This window comes from Scleropages formosus, chromosome 7, assembly GCF_900964775.1.
Source record: "Scleropages formosus chromosome 7, fSclFor1.1, whole genome shotgun sequence".
Taxonomy (NCBI): domain Eukaryota; kingdom Metazoa; phylum Chordata; class Actinopteri; order Osteoglossiformes; family Osteoglossidae; genus Scleropages; species Scleropages formosus.
Window position 1 is genome coordinate 2042956 of NC_041812.1, and position 17904 is coordinate 2060859.

General features: G+C 43.4%; 1 protein-coding gene across 7 annotated transcripts in view; it reads right to left on the reverse strand.

Moving 5' to 3' along the window:
- l3mbtl4 (L3MBTL histone methyl-lysine binding protein 4) overlaps positions 1–7842 on the reverse strand; it is a 66028-nt gene extending 58186 nt beyond the window's left edge. For 2 of the 7 annotated variants that reach the window (XM_018741750.2, XM_018741745.2), the window contains exons 1-2: positions 7629–7839; positions 236–337 (exon numbers count right to left, since the gene is read on the reverse strand). The gene's annotated coding sequence lies outside the window, so the exon portion shown is untranslated. The other 5 variants (XM_018741746.1, XM_018741747.1, XM_018741748.1 and 2 more) reach the window with 5 other exon arrangements.
- Positions 7843–17904: the final 10062 nt, after the last annotated feature.

Below are 17904 nucleotides of genomic sequence, written 5' to 3' on the forward strand. Positions count from 1 at the left end.
TGAGGCAGCAGAGGAAAGGCTGAAAGTAGGCTGCCCCAGAGGTCTCGTTTTCCCTCGGAGGCAGTGGAAGCCAACCACCAGCCCCGAAAATCAGAGACTGGGAATCAGTTACTTCTCCAAGGCACTCGGGTTCCAAACGCCACACTTCAATTGCGGTTACTGTCCACACAGCAGATAGTATCATCGCCTTCACGGGCTAAGACGATGCAAGGCACGGAGCGTTCTGGGGTCTCACCGTTGGGCTGTCTCACCCGCGACCGTCTATCAGGGACTCAGCTGCCCAGCTTCCATGGCAATTACATTCTTCTTCCTCAGAGAGCCTTGGTGAATTCCTCCTCTAGAGAAGAGGAGGAAGAAGAAGCTCAGTGAGAGCCCCCACTATCATTCTACAGACAGTACATTCATACAGATACTAAGAAAAAGTTAAGTATTTGACTAAGGAACACAACTGGGGTACAAAGTGACTGAAGTAACTTAATTCAAAATCGATAAAGATTTAGTAGGACCTAGGTCCCTCCATTTACTTGCTTGTTAGGATCTTTGAAAAAAACCCCAGATAAAGTTCTAATAAATTTTTTAAAAATTCTCTGTAACATTTCATTTTTTTTCCCCAAACAAAATTAAAACTTTGAAAATGTCTGTAAATTTACACAACCTCCAAATCAACCTGGACAATTAGCCAGTTCATCTCACATTCATCCCATAAGCATGTGAAATTTCCATCAGTTTCTGGCCATTTTCAACGTAAATATCTGCGCAATCAAAACGTTAATAAGGCCATTATGTAATAATACTAATGTCTTTTTTATTTACTAATTCCACAGATGTCTTGGATAAAGCTATGAAATATAAATGCTTAGATGTTTTATTTTAACATAAACTTTGAATTACAGTAAAATGAAATGTAATTACAGGGGGTGCGGTGGCGCAGTGGGTTGGACCACAGTCCTGCTCTCCAGTGGGTCTGGGGTTCGAGTCCCGCTTGGGGTGCCTTGCGTTGGACTGGCGTCCCGTCCTGGGTGTGTCCCCTCCCCCTCCGGCCTTACGCCCTGTGTTACCGGGTAGGCTCCGGCTCCCCGCGACCCCGTATGGGACAAGCGGTTCTGAAAATGTGTGTGTGTGTGTGTGAAATGTAATTCAAAATGACAGAAAACAAAACTCCACAAACTCTTGTTACTGTCAAAGGTTTACTGATTTATGCCGTAAGCAAGCGAGGCATTTGTCACCTTGTTATTGGTAAGGGACACTCACCAAACAAGAGACGTAAACATTGTGGAAAGGAGTTGGATGAAGGCAGTCCTACATTTCTATAGCCTTTTGATGCTTTTTACTTCCAGCTAAAGACTAGTCATGGAAATCCAGGTCACTTTCACTTAAAGTTTTCAGAATCCATCCATTTTCCTGACCGCTTACCCAACTAGGGACACGGTGGCAATGGGGAGAGCAGAGAAGCTGAGATGCCGAGACGTCCCTGTCCCTCGCAAATCCAATTAAATAATCTTTAAGATTACTATATTAACTGGAATGTTTGTAACATGAAGAGCCAGTGAATTCTTATTCATTTAACACCGTATGTACAGCAACCTTTCTTTAGTTAGTACTTCCGACTCATCCATTTCAAGTTTCTACTCATTACTATTATTACAAAAAACTACAACACAGAAGTTACTATTAATGCAATATTTATGCAATAAGGTTTGTGTGAGAATCTGAAGGAAGTTTTCGCAGTGCCTGTACCCAGAGCACATTCTATATGTCATCCCAGCTAATTCTCCAGTGGCTTAATCAGCGTAACACAATTACAAAGCCAGCACATCCAGTGTCCTCAGAAGCTCCAACGATAAGCCTGCAGTTCTTCAGCTTTCCATCTGAATTTGAATTGTTACGTAACATTTTAATTACGTTTAAGCTTCTTCTTTAAACTTTTGTTAAAATGAAAGTGTATAAAGTGTAAAGCCGAAAAACATCAGGGAATGATATGTATGAAGCGTCTTGTTAACTATTCAAAACACAGGGCACGATAATTCAGATATAGAGTACTGTGCAAAAGCCTTAGGCACTTAGATGTTTCACAAAAATATTTGTTTCAGACGGTTATTTAATGTCTTCTGCATTAGTGTCAGTGGGAAAGAGCATATTTTAGATTTTTGCCGAAAGTTACAGTATTACAGTAAGGGTTTTGTGTATTGTTAAAGAAAAAAACACACACACACACACACACACACACAGAAACCACTTATCCCAAGCGGGGTCGCGGCGAACCGGAGCCTAACCCGGCAACGCAGAGCACAAGGCTGGAGGGGGAGGGGACACACCCAGGACAGGACTCCAGTCCATGGCAAGGCACCCCAAGCAGGGACTCGAACCCCAGACCCGCCAGAGAGCGGAACCCAGCCAAGCCTGCCGCGCCAAGCGGTTGTTGACGATGGATGGTTACTAAGCTTTGTAGGAAGTTTATTAATTAAGAGCATTATTTTTGGAAGCATTGTCACTTTACAGCTTTTTCCCCCCAAGTGCCTAAAACTTTTGCACAGTACTGTATTTAGGGGAAAAATATAAAATAATATTATACTGCCAAGTTTATTTTAAAATAGTACTTCATAATGCAATGCACAAAATACTATAATAAACTCAGAGAATGCTATATTTTCTATAATGAATGAAAGCAGACAGGACTTAAATAGTCTAAAACAGTTAGAATACATTCTGTACTCAGAGGGTAGTACACAACACACACAGTAAATGTTTTGTTTTAAACAGGCCCAAATACCCTCTGGGAAATATAACCACTCACAGCAACATTTTTGTGTATGGAGTTTTACAAAGCTTTTTTGTGCTTTTTATGCGTTTCCTAATTAAATTAAATATAAAATGAATTTGTTCTCCATACTTGAAAAGAGAGGTCTTAGGCCACATTAAAATCATAAATGGACATGTCTCTCTTTTCCTTTGCTGTTTACGATGCCATTCAGCTGACAAAATTACACTTTAAATACCAAGTTAACGCCATGTTAAAGCCTGGTTTATGCATGGGCTTCTTGTCAACAAAACAGTAACTATTCTTAATCAATCAATGACCACTTTCATACATTTTCAGCGTTACATATCTTTTAAGCTTTTACTTATATTAAAAAATTAGGTAATACTGTATGGACAAGTGTCGCTAGGTACCTGGTACTGATCCATCCGTACATGTTACTTTGCTTTGGACAACACAAAACGACAACATTAAACCAGGAGACGCACTTGCTGGATGCTTGTGATTTATTGTACGTATCAACACCATAAAATCTTTCCTCCTATTGATGCAGCGGAGGTCTGGTGGATCACCTAGACCTGAAATGATTGGCAGTATTCTTCCCATCTGCCATCAAAATGGTCAGCTGTCATTATATGCATTCCACAACAATATTTATTACTGCCTCATTCATTAATCTATCTGTTCTGGACATTAACTAAAATAATTCAAACACAAGGTAGAGTCAAAATAATACATACAAATACCATAGAGGACTCCACACCTGAAACCCCTAGTCAAAAAGCATTAATTTGATGTTTTAATGCTTTCATAAAAATGCTGCAGTCATTACAGTAGCACATTTGCATAAGACGACAGAAGCGAGAAAGGGGAAGGAAAGGGGTGTATACTCTCGGACTTAGAATTCTAGAGAAAAGTGACTCAGTCTACAGAAAAGCCAAGGTAAATTATTTAGCTCCAAATCAGAATTTCAATAAGTTATGACAGCAATTATAAAGCAACTGCGTTTCAGTAAAACGCATTCCAGTTCAAAACTCGGCCCTGTTGAGTTGGACAACACCGCCAGTATTCAGAGCTGTCGGCCCTGGTCTGGCTAAAGGAGCACGAATTTCTGAGAAGGTACGCCAGACATGGGTGCAGTCTGAGAGCAAAAAGTGAGAATGAAGTGGCTGCAGTGTCTTGCAATCTGACCTTGTGTAGGCAAGAGTTTCCAACAGATGCCCATCCATCACCCTACACAACGAGTGAAGATAACTTGGAGAAAAACATTACGGCTGAGCCCATACAATGTAAGTGCTGGGGGCAGCCGCTATCACAGGGGCTGTTGGTTCTGGCTGTGCTCGCCCCCTACTACAGTAGAACCTTTGAGCAAGGCACTTACTCTAAATTGCTCTAGTAAAAAAAACATCCAGCAGCATAATTGAGTCAAGCACAGTAAATTAGTCTGGATAAAGGTATCAGCCCAACAAACAAAGATCATTCTTAAGTAAGTTAATAATTACGTAACAAATTAAATGGCTATAAAACACACAGAAACAAAACACTGTTAAGCTGCCCTGCATAATACTTCTCTGTTGAACTGATATGCAAATAATGCCACACATTAACATGTTTCACAGCTTTCCTTTTTAGTTAAGGCAAGGACGTGCCTGTAAAGACTAATTTCTATAAAAATGGCGGACCCAACAAACACCATACCCGGAAGAAACAGCACAGCATCGTATTTTTGTGGTTGCTGTGAAATCCTGGACACCCTGAACAAAGAATATAAGGCTTTTACGAGAAAAAATAACTCAGCGAGTAGTTTCTGACGTTTCATGCACCTGCAGAAGCTTTTTAAAGAAACTTATCGAAGAATTTGTGCAACATTATTGCATAAGACTGAAAAGGATTGACAGGTGCTCATACTCTTAGCAAAGTAACCCTACAAAAAAAGCCCATGTGTCACCAGAGACACCACCTTTTACCAAACTCTTCCACTCATAACAAAAAGAAAAAGACACCATTAACCAGTAAGTCTTCATTACAGCACATTTCCCTTCATTGAAGAAGGTTTCAAAGATCAAGGAGAAATTACTTCTCCTAATGTGCTACTGGTTATGGCATGTGCAAAAGCATTTAAAATGAAATATGCCCTTAAAAAAAGGAGACCTTGTCAAACATGAGGAAAATTATGTTAAGAAAAAACTTAAAATAATAAACACTCAATTAGTGTTTTTAATAGGAATATGTAAGTTGCTATCTGTGCATATTTAAGCAAAATAAAGAATAAACGTGGGTGCGGCAGACGAAGGAGTCCATCAAATTACTTCCGACCGTGTGCTCTCTTGGAGCGACTGCCAAGAATGCAGGCAAAGCGGAATCTCGTGGGGGCCTTGACCGGGTTTTGCCAAGGTCTGATTGCAGGCAGGGATGTCAAATCTGGAGTAATTAAGGAACAGCCAGATCTTTCCTCTGCCTGAGGCTGGGATGTACAGCACAGTGCAAGATTCATCTTTCAACAGAAGTTTCCTGTGAGGTCTACGACCCCCTTTCAATGGTGTCTGCGCAGTTATTACAGAAAGCAGACAAAAGAAGTCAAGAAGCATCCAAACCAGTACCATGAAAATCTTGTAACATTACAAGAACCTTTGTGGAACGTGGAATTGTACGAATGCATTGTAATCGCACACAACTTCTTCTGGAGCAAACAAAAGGCCAAAAAACGCTTGGCTTGGCTTTGAATAAACTACCAGCAGGTTCTGAAGAAGTGAATGTATCTCGTTATTCCAGGAACACAATTCTTCATTCAAAAAAAAAAAACTTGCCGCTAGTGAAGAATTTATGAAAATAACTCATAATGCCTGAATGTGATAAAGTAACTATGGGCTACAAAACATCTCAGGCCTTTTGCAATTCCATCCACGTATGTGTAAAGTTTAGTAGTAAATGTACACATGCTCTTTCTGTGTAAAATTAAAACGGACAAGACACAGTTAAGTGAAAGCGGTAAGATATTACCATTTAAGTCATCTATGATGGAAAAAATATTCTGTATACATTCAAACACCAAGGTAGATGGCTTCGTCCCTCTTTAAACCTCTAACAGTGTTTTTACATTCAAACCCTATTTAGGTTTGGCAGCTACACGCTTAAAACTTACCTTGGAAAACATTTTTGCTGCATGTTTCTATTTTTTTTTTTTTTTTTTTTTAAAAACACAAAATACCCCAGATAATGTATGTTCAGTAACATATTCGGAACACATAAAATATGACACGTCAACAATAACAATACAGCACGTGCACTGTCTGACACTTCAATCTTAGCATCGGATAAACAGTATTATTTAAACGGGACTTAAATTCTTATAACAGTATTTGAGCTGGTCAACAAACAAACAAATATCCCCCAGTGACTTACATGCTGTGCACTCTTGTACTTTAACAGTTTATAGCTGTAATGAGACTGTAACTGTAAAGCACTTTGTTTGTCACTTTTCAGCTCAAGAGCCTTTCTAAAGAGCACAGCTGAAGGAGACAATTTAACTCTGCTTAAGTTAAGCACTGGTAGACATTTCAGAAGAAAAAAAGAAAGAAAAAAAAAAAACACACACGTGTTATTTCTGGTAAGAACCCACACACAAGGAAGTGGAAAATATTAAACAGAAATTACACTGACTGAAAATGTACTGAGGCCACACACAGCCATCTGGACAGGTAAAAAACTACTCCGAAATAGAATACCATGTTTCTACAGCAACAATTTCTCCATCTTTATCATCAAGAAATGGAAAATGTTTGCCGCCCCCCAACTTGGATACTTATTGTGGGGAGGAAATTGCACATTTTTTATGAATAATTCAGTTTCACAGTTGAGGTTACGTCAGAACTGGTACGAGCAAATAATAAATCATGATGATAAAAAAAAAAAAACTTTCAAGGTAGAAGACTGAGCTGAGAAGAAAAGACGGTAACATGTTATTCCCGTTTGATGTCCACACAGACAGAGTACGTCGCGTGTAACGTAAGTCACTCCTACCCTGTTATTACCGCAGTAAGTGTCATTGTTCACTTGTCACCCGCTGTTGACAGGAAAACACACGCAGAAATGGCTGAAATGAAGCCCTGCTTGTGCACCGATGGGCGTTGCTAAGTCAAAACAGAAAGTAGATTATTTTGGAAACGAAAAAGTGACACGCGCATCAAAAGTGTGAAACGAACGGGCACGCGCTCGCAGTCAAAATGGCGCAGGCCTTTTAAAGCACACAGGACACTGAATGAAGGGGAAAAAAACATAAAGGTGAAAGAAAAACTACGGAAGAGGGGGGAAAGTGACCCATTATTACGAGTCCGAAAACGTTACGGGGAGCGCGAGCGACACAGCGGCGGAGGAAAAGTGCACTCCGCGCGCGCGCGCCCTCCTCTCGCACTAGTTCAGGTGGCACGCGAGGAGCGAGCGGCGGCTCGCGACGAGCGCGCTTCTTCAGCACGACTGTATTATAAAAGGAAGGCATTTCCGACACAAAATGTATTTATAGATATATAATATATACTTCTTTTCGGGTCTTGTTTACTCAGTCAGTAACAGGACTTAGTGGATTACACGCGTGCGCTGGCAGGAAACAAAGCCGCAAAATTAATTTCTAATCACTCTAATTTTCGGTTAGTTTTCTTGAGCTGCGTTTCAAAGCATGAGCGCCTCTTTTTTATCCTAAGCCAAGGCAGAAAATGTAAAAGATAATGTCAAACCGGATTTGAACGGGACGGGCCCCTTTTGAGCTCTCTGTCGACACATGTCGGGAACGCGCGTGTTGCGAGAGTATCTGTCGCAGTTGTGAAGGCGGTGTGCAGGCGTAGTGCAGCCGTGTGTAACGTTATTAACGTCTTACCCGCGCGGTGGTCGGCTCGCCCTCGCCGCTGTCACGGGGAGAAGCGGAGGGGGGAGGGGGGGGTTGGGGGTTCCCTGGATGCGCTTCTGCGCATGCGCACACACGGCCCTCTACCGGAGACCGAGATCAGCGCAGCTCGCGTGACGAACGCGGAGCGGGTGGCCGTACCTGTCGCCGGCCTCGGCCTCCCGCGCGCGCTCCCTCGGCGCGTGGCTTTTAACTCTGTCTGTTCACAAACACGGAGCAGGTGACGTAGGGCGGCCGATTGCAGCCCCGCCCCTTTTGTAGTACCTTTGATCGAGGCACTAAATTACTGAATTACTCCAGTAAGAGTCCAAAAGCACACTTTTTGTCCGTTCTGTGTGTTCGCTGTGCCATCAAATCTGTAAATAAAATGAGAAACTTTCTTTACGCGTTTAACGCACTCATAATTTCACTGTTGTAATGTTGCATGCGTGAAGAACGGTCCTTTTTCTTTCCAAACAAAGCAGCCAAAGTGAAATACATGATAACATTTACATTTACATTTATTAATTTGTCAGACGCTTTTATCCAAAGCAACGAACATCTCATAGAAAATACAATGTGTTCATTATTATTAGGAGGAAGAGACACTTTATGTATTTATGTATGTATTCATTATGTATTGTATTCATATGTTCATAATACATTTTCAGTTACTGTAACAGGCAGATTAGTAGGCTTACAGCAGCCTAAAATCTACAAAGGCAGATAGACACACACACACACACACACACACACACAGTCTGAAACCGCTTGTCCCAAGCAGGGTCAGCGTCAAAACGGAGCCCAACCTGGCCACACAGGGCGCGGGGCTGGAGGGGGAGGGGACACATCCAGGACAGGGCGCCAGTCTGTCGCAAGGCACCCCAAAGCGGGACTCGAACCCCAGACCCGCCAGAGAGCAGGACCCGGCCAAGCCCGCTGTGCCACCATGCCCCCCCACCTTTATACCAGTTATTAATATTTATGAGACATAAAACAGCTCTGACTGTCAGCTGCAGTACAGCCATCAGATTTTAAAACAGGCCAAATAGTCTTCTTAACTGCAGTTACATAGGTCCTGAACACAGTGCTATAAATTTTATTTAATTAGTGAAAATAATCTATTTAATGTGTCAAGGGGAACTGTTTCAAAAACCACGAAAGCATATGTTGAACTCAAAACTTAATAGCAGGCATATGCTTCACAAGAAAACAAGAAAATTATGACATTTTTGGATCAACTCCCCTGTGACTCGGGCTCATTGGATTTATTTGCTTTTATTTGTGCATCGAGAGATTAACGAGGCTCGTTTCCAAGGCGGTCCTGCAATCTAGACATCACTTCTTTGCAAAATCCTACAACTTGGAGTAAGGAGCACGAGAGCTGGATCACTGACAATCGGAAAAAGTAACATGGTCTGATGGACATCTTTTTACCACTCTAAGTCGAGATTTGTATACATGTCGTACAACACCTAAACAATACGAGGCCATTTAAGGAGGCAATGTGCTCTGTTTACTCACAATACACCCATATTCCACGACGGAGCACCGTCACACACTCTGCTCTACAGACTGAAGAGTGGCATCGTAAGGACCAGGATGAAGAAAGACTCCTTCCCTGGTCAGCAGATCTACGTGACACTGAACCTTTAGTGGAAGACCCGGTCACAGTCGGTGAAGACAATTTACATTTCTTTCGTTCCTGGAGCCTGTCCTTCTAGCAGATCGCTACAGTAACCCCCCCACACACAAATTAGGACTCGTATGGTAGCATTCCAAGAGCTGAACCTGCTCCAAGGGCAACGAGAGGCCCCGCTCCACGTAAGTTTCCTTTACACTTTCAACAAAACTGTAATTTTACCTTTCCACATCCCACTCATGTGGCGCTCCTTTGCAAACGAGCCAGGAATCGGACAACGTCCTCACTCGTCTTTTACTCCACACTGCTTTTGTGAGGTTAAGTGCGTAACAATAACAATAAGTGCATATAATAAGTTAACGAATTGACGAACGTGTCATCGTGAGCGCAGCAGACGGACTCGGCGGAATCAGGTGCAGGTGCTCTTTATCTATGCGGGACAGCCAAGAAAGCGGTCTGGAGAGACAAGGGTCAGGTGATTTGTGTTCGCCGGTCCAGGGGAATCTAAAGATCAAAGACAGGGACGGTGCAAAGGAGTCGTCAGTAGCAACTTCCAATGAACTCTAGGTAGTGTTATCAGCCCACACACCTTATTCACCACGGTGACTTACACTGGGTCACTCATCCATACATCAGTGGAACAAACACACACACACTATGGGGGAACCTGAACAGCATGTCTTTAGACTGTGGGAGGAAACCAGAGCACCCAGAGGAAACCCATGCAGACACAGGGAGAACATGCAAACTTCACACAGACTGAGTGGGGATCAAACCAACATCCACTCACACCACCCAGAAGCTATGAGACAGCAGCACTACTTGTTGTGCCACCATTCCACCCTTCCTACATGAATGCCATTCAGTATGAATGAGAAATTACAACAGAAAGTACCTAGCAGTCATATATGGGCACGTGAGCTCTTTCAGGGATTTGTCAATGATCGCTTAATGTGTTTAGTCAAATCATTCTTTGCTTTTGCTGCTGTGACAGATGTGGAAAGTTAACCAGAAAACATCTTGACTAGGTCACTGTTTTCATGGTAATGAAATAATGGTCATGTTTGTAAACCTGGAACCTTTGGACGTATCAATCAAATGCTAAAGTGCTTGTTTAAAAAAAATGCTTTTTTACATGTTGGTTTTTGCAGAGGATAAATTAAATGAACATAATATTAAACAGGCCTCTATCAATCACAGCACATGTAGCGGTTAGAGCCAAAATGAAAAGACCCACCGAAGGACCCGGGTTCGAATCGCTCCTCCTGCTGATATACCTTTGAGCAAGGTACGTACGCTGAACTGCTCCAGTAAAAATTACCCAGCTGTTAAAATGGGTAAATAATTGTCAGTAGCTTAGTAAACAAACCTGTCATTGTAAATTGCTTTGGAGAAAAGTGCCACCTAACTAAATATGAAAATAATAATAAAACGGTCTCTCTACCCCTCTAGATAGAACAGGAGTCAGAAAGCCATTTAGATGCAATGAATTCAAATGAGGCGCTTCAGCAGAGGATGGTGGACAGGCCATCTTGCAGCGCTGAATGACACCCCCAAGGACCCGTTTTGGTTCTGGAGACTTCCAGTCGTCTCTCTCCGGTCTTCGTTTGGCAAAACTCTCCATCCACCTCCACTTCTCCTCTCCTAATATCTTAATTACCGATTTTTCTTCCAGCAATACCTTCATGAATATTAATTTCTGAGCAGGCCAAAAGGTAATCTTTCTCCAAGGACCTGAGGCTGCTGGAGTTTTCTCTCTTTAAAATCTCCTCTGTCAACTGAAGGGTTTTACTAAAGCAAATGTCTTGATGAAAAACTCTATTTTGCACATTTAGTTAAAGAAACGAGCAGCTCTTACTGCTGTTTCCAGCTTTGCATAATCATACCTTCCCAAACAGAATGGGAGCAACCTTCACAATGTGACGAGGCTGTCGGAATAGTGGTTGGCGCTGCTGCTTTTGGACCTGCAGGTCACAGGTTCGAATCCCACCTCCAGCTCTACTACCCTTGAGCATGGTACTTACCCTGAATTGTGCCAGTAAAATTGCCCAGCTATATACGGTAAATAAGTACATTAACATCATAAGTTCCTTTGGCTAAAGTTAGATGAATAAATGTGATGGAAGTATCAGGCCTAGCATTGCATTAATTCACTATAGGTGAGGCTTTTCTCCAAAGCAACTTACAGTGTTAAGGTCACAATTATTACATGCTTACAATCATTTGCCCATTTATACAACTCAGTAATTTCACTGGAGCAGTTTAGGGTGAGTACGTTGTTCAAGGGTACGACAGCCAGGGGTGGGGACTGAACCTGCAACCTTTGCGGTCCAAAAGCAGTAGCTCTAACCACTCCACTACCCACTGTCCCATGCTGTCACATAACATAACTGCTGTTTAGCAGTACAACTAGGATGATGTGGTAGGAGCCCCTGACCATAAACAGCTCTTATTCTTCCACCGGCATCATGTGAACACGCAAGGCAACACCTACTACTGCTAAGTCATATACAGTATATTAATTTATTATAATCCAAAAAAATTGTTCGGAATTCCGGTCATGACACTGCTTCTCGCATTATAGAGCTTTTCCAAACCAGCTGGTGAGACTCAAAACAATGCAAATATACATACGTTTAGCAGTGTGAAAAGACCAAAGTTATGTGCCGGATGTTATTCTCACGCTTTTGCATTAAGTAGAAACGTCATTCAGAAGGAGGTCACAAACCACCTCCTGCTGAATGAACCTCTCGTTTTCTTTGTTGGACTTATTATTGAAAAGCTCTTAAGTTTAGGTCCCGGTTTGTGTCTTGTTACAGCCCCAGTGAGGTGACAGGATCTCAGTGGGATTAAAGGTCCAGCAGGGAAAGAACAATAACTAGGCGTTCAGAAGAGCATCTTTTTTACAGGCCATCAGCAGCTAAACTCAGTCTCCCCCGCTGTCCGTGCTCGTTCCTCCCGGTGTTTTTCGTAAAGCCATTCATGTCAATTAACGTAAATGTGAGGACGCAGCGCTGCGGAGCGCCAAATGCTAGCAGCTGCCCTGGAAGGTGTGCAGATCTTGCAGAAGCATGTGATACCAGCACCCCGTGCTGATGGGATCCTGACTGCGGGCCTTGCTGGACGAGACCTGCAAATCTGAATCTGCACTTTAACTCGTGAATCTTATCTAGTCCTGTAGTGACTTCATTGTTACTGCATAAATAGCTGTATAAGTTGGTGTAAAAGTCTTTTTCTATCTCGAATGCCCAGGAGGGGTGGGCAGCCACTGGCTCTTGGACCCCCTGAGCTTTATTTTTTCAATTCAATTCAATTCATTTCAATTCAAAACAAACACATCAGGTAAAGAAACAAAGAAGAGAGTTGACTATCGACTACTCTACTATAATTCTCTTATAAGGCTAGAAGTATACCTACTGGACGTAGAGGAAAGGAACAAAAACTCCTAAGTGAAAATTGAGGGAGAAATAAAAACCTCTGGGGGTCCAAGGACCAGTGACCCCCCCCCCCCACCACTCCTGGGGATTCCAGATTAAATAAGACTTCCAAAGCAGTTTACAAGTAATGATGATATTGTTGCTGTATGGTAGCTTGAATCCCCAGCTCAGCATGGTTACGTCTCGTCCATCACGGCAGCTGGTCATCATCTTCAGTCGGCCTGGGGGGCGTCTGTGACCGCCGGCTGGCCTCCTCGGGTCTTATGCAGGGGAGACGATGCTCAACAAGAAGACGCATTTAGTAATTTGTAACTTCAAACTTTTTTCCTTGTCTTTTGATTGGGAGTTTTTGTTTTCCTTTCCTCCGTGGCCAATTGGCTTATTTTATAGCATTGATGAATAACTTAGTGATTAATACATAGCCAGTCTTCTGTTGCTCATGTCTCCTGATCTTTTGTTCAGCACTCTGTGTCACTGCAAGAAGAGCCCTCTATAAAAACAAATTTAATTAAATTGAACTGAATATTTTTGAAAATGAAAAGGATGAAGGTTTTCGGTTCTTGCTCCAGTGTGGCGGCATGAGCCCCCTCTCTCACTCAGAACTGCTGAATCCCTCTCAACGTTGGAGAAGAGTCTCCAAACTCTCATCTGTCGGGTTCACTTCTCCCCGAACTCCTGTGTGACCAATAAACGTGTACTGTGTCATCTGCTGAATGATGAACAAACCCTGTATACAGCTACAGGTGTAATGTACACTGATTTACAACAGTATATCGTAGGAAACCCAAGCAAACATGGGAGGAAGATGCAAACTTCACTCATACAATGGCGGATTCAAACCCACAGCCCAGGAACAGTGGGGTTCCCAGCAGTCTGCTGTGACACTGCACAGCCCAACACGCATTACATGACACATCAAATAATTTTCAAACTTGTTTTTTTTAATCTTCCAAAGCTCAGTTTTCTGACGGCTCTAGAAACCGACAATAATACATGCAGACATCTCCGTGTTTTTATCACCCGGTGCTTTTGGGATGTGCTGCGGTCAGGGGTTAATATTCATAGAGACATATCCTGCACATCAGTGCTATTTTTGAACAGACATGTTGAAAGATAACAGCACATTTTCGGAAGGTGCCACGCAGAGAACCCATTCCTCCTATCAGAGATGTGCTTTCTCAGCTCCTCCAAGACGGCTTCTCGTCAGCGGAATCGTCTCCTTTGCCGCCCCGCTGGAAAAGCAGGCTGAGGCTTTCCGCTCCGCTGCCATCATCCATGGCATCGGCTCCTTCGGACCTCCAAGGGGGTCCGGCGTGATTCGTTTTTGCCCCCGGGCGTCACGCTTGCGGCCCCTCCACCAAGCGCAAGCTCTTCTCTTTCCTGATGTGCGATTCACTGGAGAAATGATCTGAGGTCACTTCCAGACCTTCAGCTGTAAATGAAGTGCTGCGTGAAGTGGCAATGAATCATTTGTCATAAAAGTCTGTAATCTTCCAGAAGCATTTCTGTAGCACAGTTAAAATGTTTAACTTGTTCTTGCGCCGTAGTGAAATTGCTGGCAATATGCCCCTTATATTCCGCCTCTGTGTAACTGTACTGTCTGTTATCAACGAGGCAGCCGGTCATGTGGTCCGTTCCTCGGGCTGTAGCCTTGAACAAAGTATTTACCATCAGTAGCTGCAGTAAAATCACACAGCTCTATAAATGGGTAAGTAATAAAAGGAAGATTAACTCTGTAAGTTGCTTTGGAGAAAAGTGTCAAATAAATGCAAATACAGCACTTCACGTTTCCAGTTGTTTCTCCAGCGTGACAAGTTACATTAGTGTTACATTCTGGAGATGTAGACGTGTAAAAACCTCACTGAAGCGAAGGAGCTCTGGCTGTTTTTTCCCATCCCTTCCCATCACTTTCTTCTCTTCCGTCTCATTTTATTAAATCAGTTAAATAAATAAAACGAAATAAACGAATGACTGATCAATTAATAAATCTATTGAACGTTCAGATCGACGTACTCTGTTGCTTTGGATGTACAGTTTGCACACTTGGAGTTGGACGTCGCTTTGGAAAAAGCATTAGCTGCATGAATAAATGTAATGTGAACGTGTCAGGTAAATAAAGGTTAATTGCAATAATAACAATCTGAAGTGGTGCTGAGATCTTGTGTCATACGACGTTTCTGAACAGTCTGGAAACACCTTTCTATGAGGAGCAACAGAGAGGCAATTTCTCAGCAACCTTGAACTGCACAAAAACAAAGACACACACACACACACACACACACACACACACACGTTTTGAGAGATCTGCTACTGAGAGCCTCGCGCTGTTTAGTCAGTCAGAGCAGCTGTATTGCAGTACTACTGTACTACTGGATTATTGCATTACTGTATTACTGTAGCAGGGGGCGCGGTGGCGCAGTGGGTTGGACCACGGTCCTGCTCTCTGGTGGGTCTGGGGTTCGAGTCCCGCTTGGGGTGCCTTGCAACGGACTGGCGTCCCGTCCTGGGTGTGTCCCCTCCCCCTCCGGCCTTACGCCCTGTGTTACCGGGTTAGGCTCCGGTTCCCCGTAACCCCGTATGGGACAAGCGGTTCTGAAAATGTGTGTGTGTGTGTTTGGGTGAGAGGGGGCGCAGTGGGTTGGACCACAGTCCTGCTCTCCGGTGGGTCTGGGGTTCGAGTCCCGCTTGGGGTGCCTTGCAACGGACTGGCGTCCCGTCCTGGGTGTGTCCCCTCCCCCTCCGGCCTTGCGTCCCGTGTTGCCGGGCTCTGGTTTGCCGTGACCCAGCTTGGGACAAGCAGTTTCAGACACTGTGTGTGTCTCTGTGTATTACTGTATTAGTGTACTACTGTTCTACTGTATTAATGCATTGCTGAATTACTGCATTACTGTATTAGCGTGCACCACCGGTGGTGCGGGGGTTTGGCCAGGTCCCACTCCGGTGGGTCTGGGGTTCGAGTTCTGCTTGGTTGCCTTGCGACGGACTGGCATCCCGTCCGGAGCGTGTCCCCTCCAGCCTTGCGCCCTGTGTTACAGGGTTAGGCTCGGGCTCCCCGCGACCCCTTATGGGACAAGCGGTTTCCGGCAGTGCGCGCGTGCGTTACTATAGGGGGCGGGGTGGGTTTGGCCGGGTCCCGCTCTGTGGCGAGTCCGTGGTTCGAGTCCTGCTCGGGGTGCCTTGCGACGGAGCGGCGTCCCGTCCTGGGCGTGTCCCTTCGACCTTGTGCCCTGTGCTGCCAGGTTAGGCTCCGGCTCGCTGCGACCCTGCTTCGGACAAGAGGTTGTAGCCAGCGTGTGTTTGTGCATTACTGTCTGCATTCCCGCGTTCCAGGCACAGGGAATACGTAGTCTTGCGCTGCGCAAGTCTGTTACGTGCCAATATCAAGGGCTTGGGGTCATAGTTTGGGTTTCTTCTGACCCCAGTCTGAGCGACCGGTGATGCACCAGGCTGCCCCTGCCCTCTCCAGCGGGCTCCTTAACCGCCATCGACTGTTAAATGGCACAAAGATGATGCGAGATCGAGATCGGAATACGGACGAGGGCCGGCACCGATTTCCTCGCGATTCGCAGCCCCCTTTGCTGCTGCTGCTTCCGATGGCCCCAGCACAGTCCAGACAAAGTGACCTACAAAAGGGCGCCGACCACATACATGATGAATAAATAATGTGGAGCCCATTGACATTCAGCAGAGAAGGCATTAACTGAAACACACAATGATTCCTTTTCAACTGAGCCGTGCACAAACATTCACACACACAACGTCACACAAACAGCTCGCTAAAGATTAATTAAAAAAACAACGACTATATGGAATACATTTGTTTGCCAGCAAATGAGAAGCACGGCAACGCTTGTGTACTTCTTCGAAATTTACGCTATTTTTGTTACTATAGCCTTTCGATTATTCCATATATAGTTGATTGCTTCATTGACAATAATTTTAATGAAGTTACAAATGTTTACTTTTATCATGTCTGTTTTTTTCTGAGCACTTCTTACGACTGAAATATTACAACCGAAGATACACGTTTTGCTTTCCTGAAACAAATCCGAGTGACTAAATTTGAATTAATGTATCATTAATCAAGCTGACACATTTTAGACATGTATGTGCATGTAATTGTTTCAGATGGCTGGGGAAGTGGATATGTCTGGTAAAACTTAGGGTTAAACTTGCACAGTGTGAACATATTTTTATTGTTTATTATGATTTTTAATGCTAGTTGCATTGTTGTCCAGCAGATGGCGGTGTTTGCGTGGAAAAGAGGCTCGATATAGAATATTACATATTTCATACAGCAGTCATACAAAGTGCAGTTTCATGAACATTTTTTTCCCCACTTGTCAACTGGGTTGTTTCGCCTCTCTAAAGTTCTTAAAATAATGCAAAGTCGTGTGAAGAACTGATTTCCTTGCAGATCTGAACAAACATTCATAGTCATCCTTTTTAAAATTATTGTGTTTTCATGTAATTCCCACATTTCCAAGTTTAGGCATCTTTTCATATTTATCAGTCATTAGAAAAATGCCAGTAACAGTGCAATATAATTCAAAACTTCGTGAAAAATTATACATTTTAATAACAAATTATTTTATAAAGTGTTTTTGGAGGAAACCGTTAATACTTTAACTTTGATAAAGAGCAATGATTTCACCTCACTAGTCGTATACAGAAGAAAGGTAACACATACATTAACAGATCAGCTGTTTTATTAATTTTTCCAAATAAAGCATAACACCAGAGAATTGTACCACACTTGTACTAACTGCTCTTGTCTCTGTATGAACCCATTTTAACTGCTGTGCTGATGCACCTTCTAAACTTTCTAACGTGAGTCCGTTGACAGGACGAATTGCACTGGATGGAAACACGGGGAACTGAGAAACTTCCGGAATTACCTGGAGAACGAGAGAGTCTTGAGGATGACAAGGTTGCTGCTGTCATTTTCGACTGACGTGGTTATCAGTGATGCGAACAGATAAGACGCACGTGAACAGCAACGTAACATCCCTCATGTGGTTGCAATAACAGAGAATGGTTGTAGATTTCTGGAATGTTCTGGATGGGGCCACACTTACATTTATTTAACAGACACTTCTCTCCCAAGTGACTTCCAATAAACTCTATGTAGTGTTATGAGCCAACACACTTTATGCACCATGGTGACTTACACTGCTAGATACACTACTTA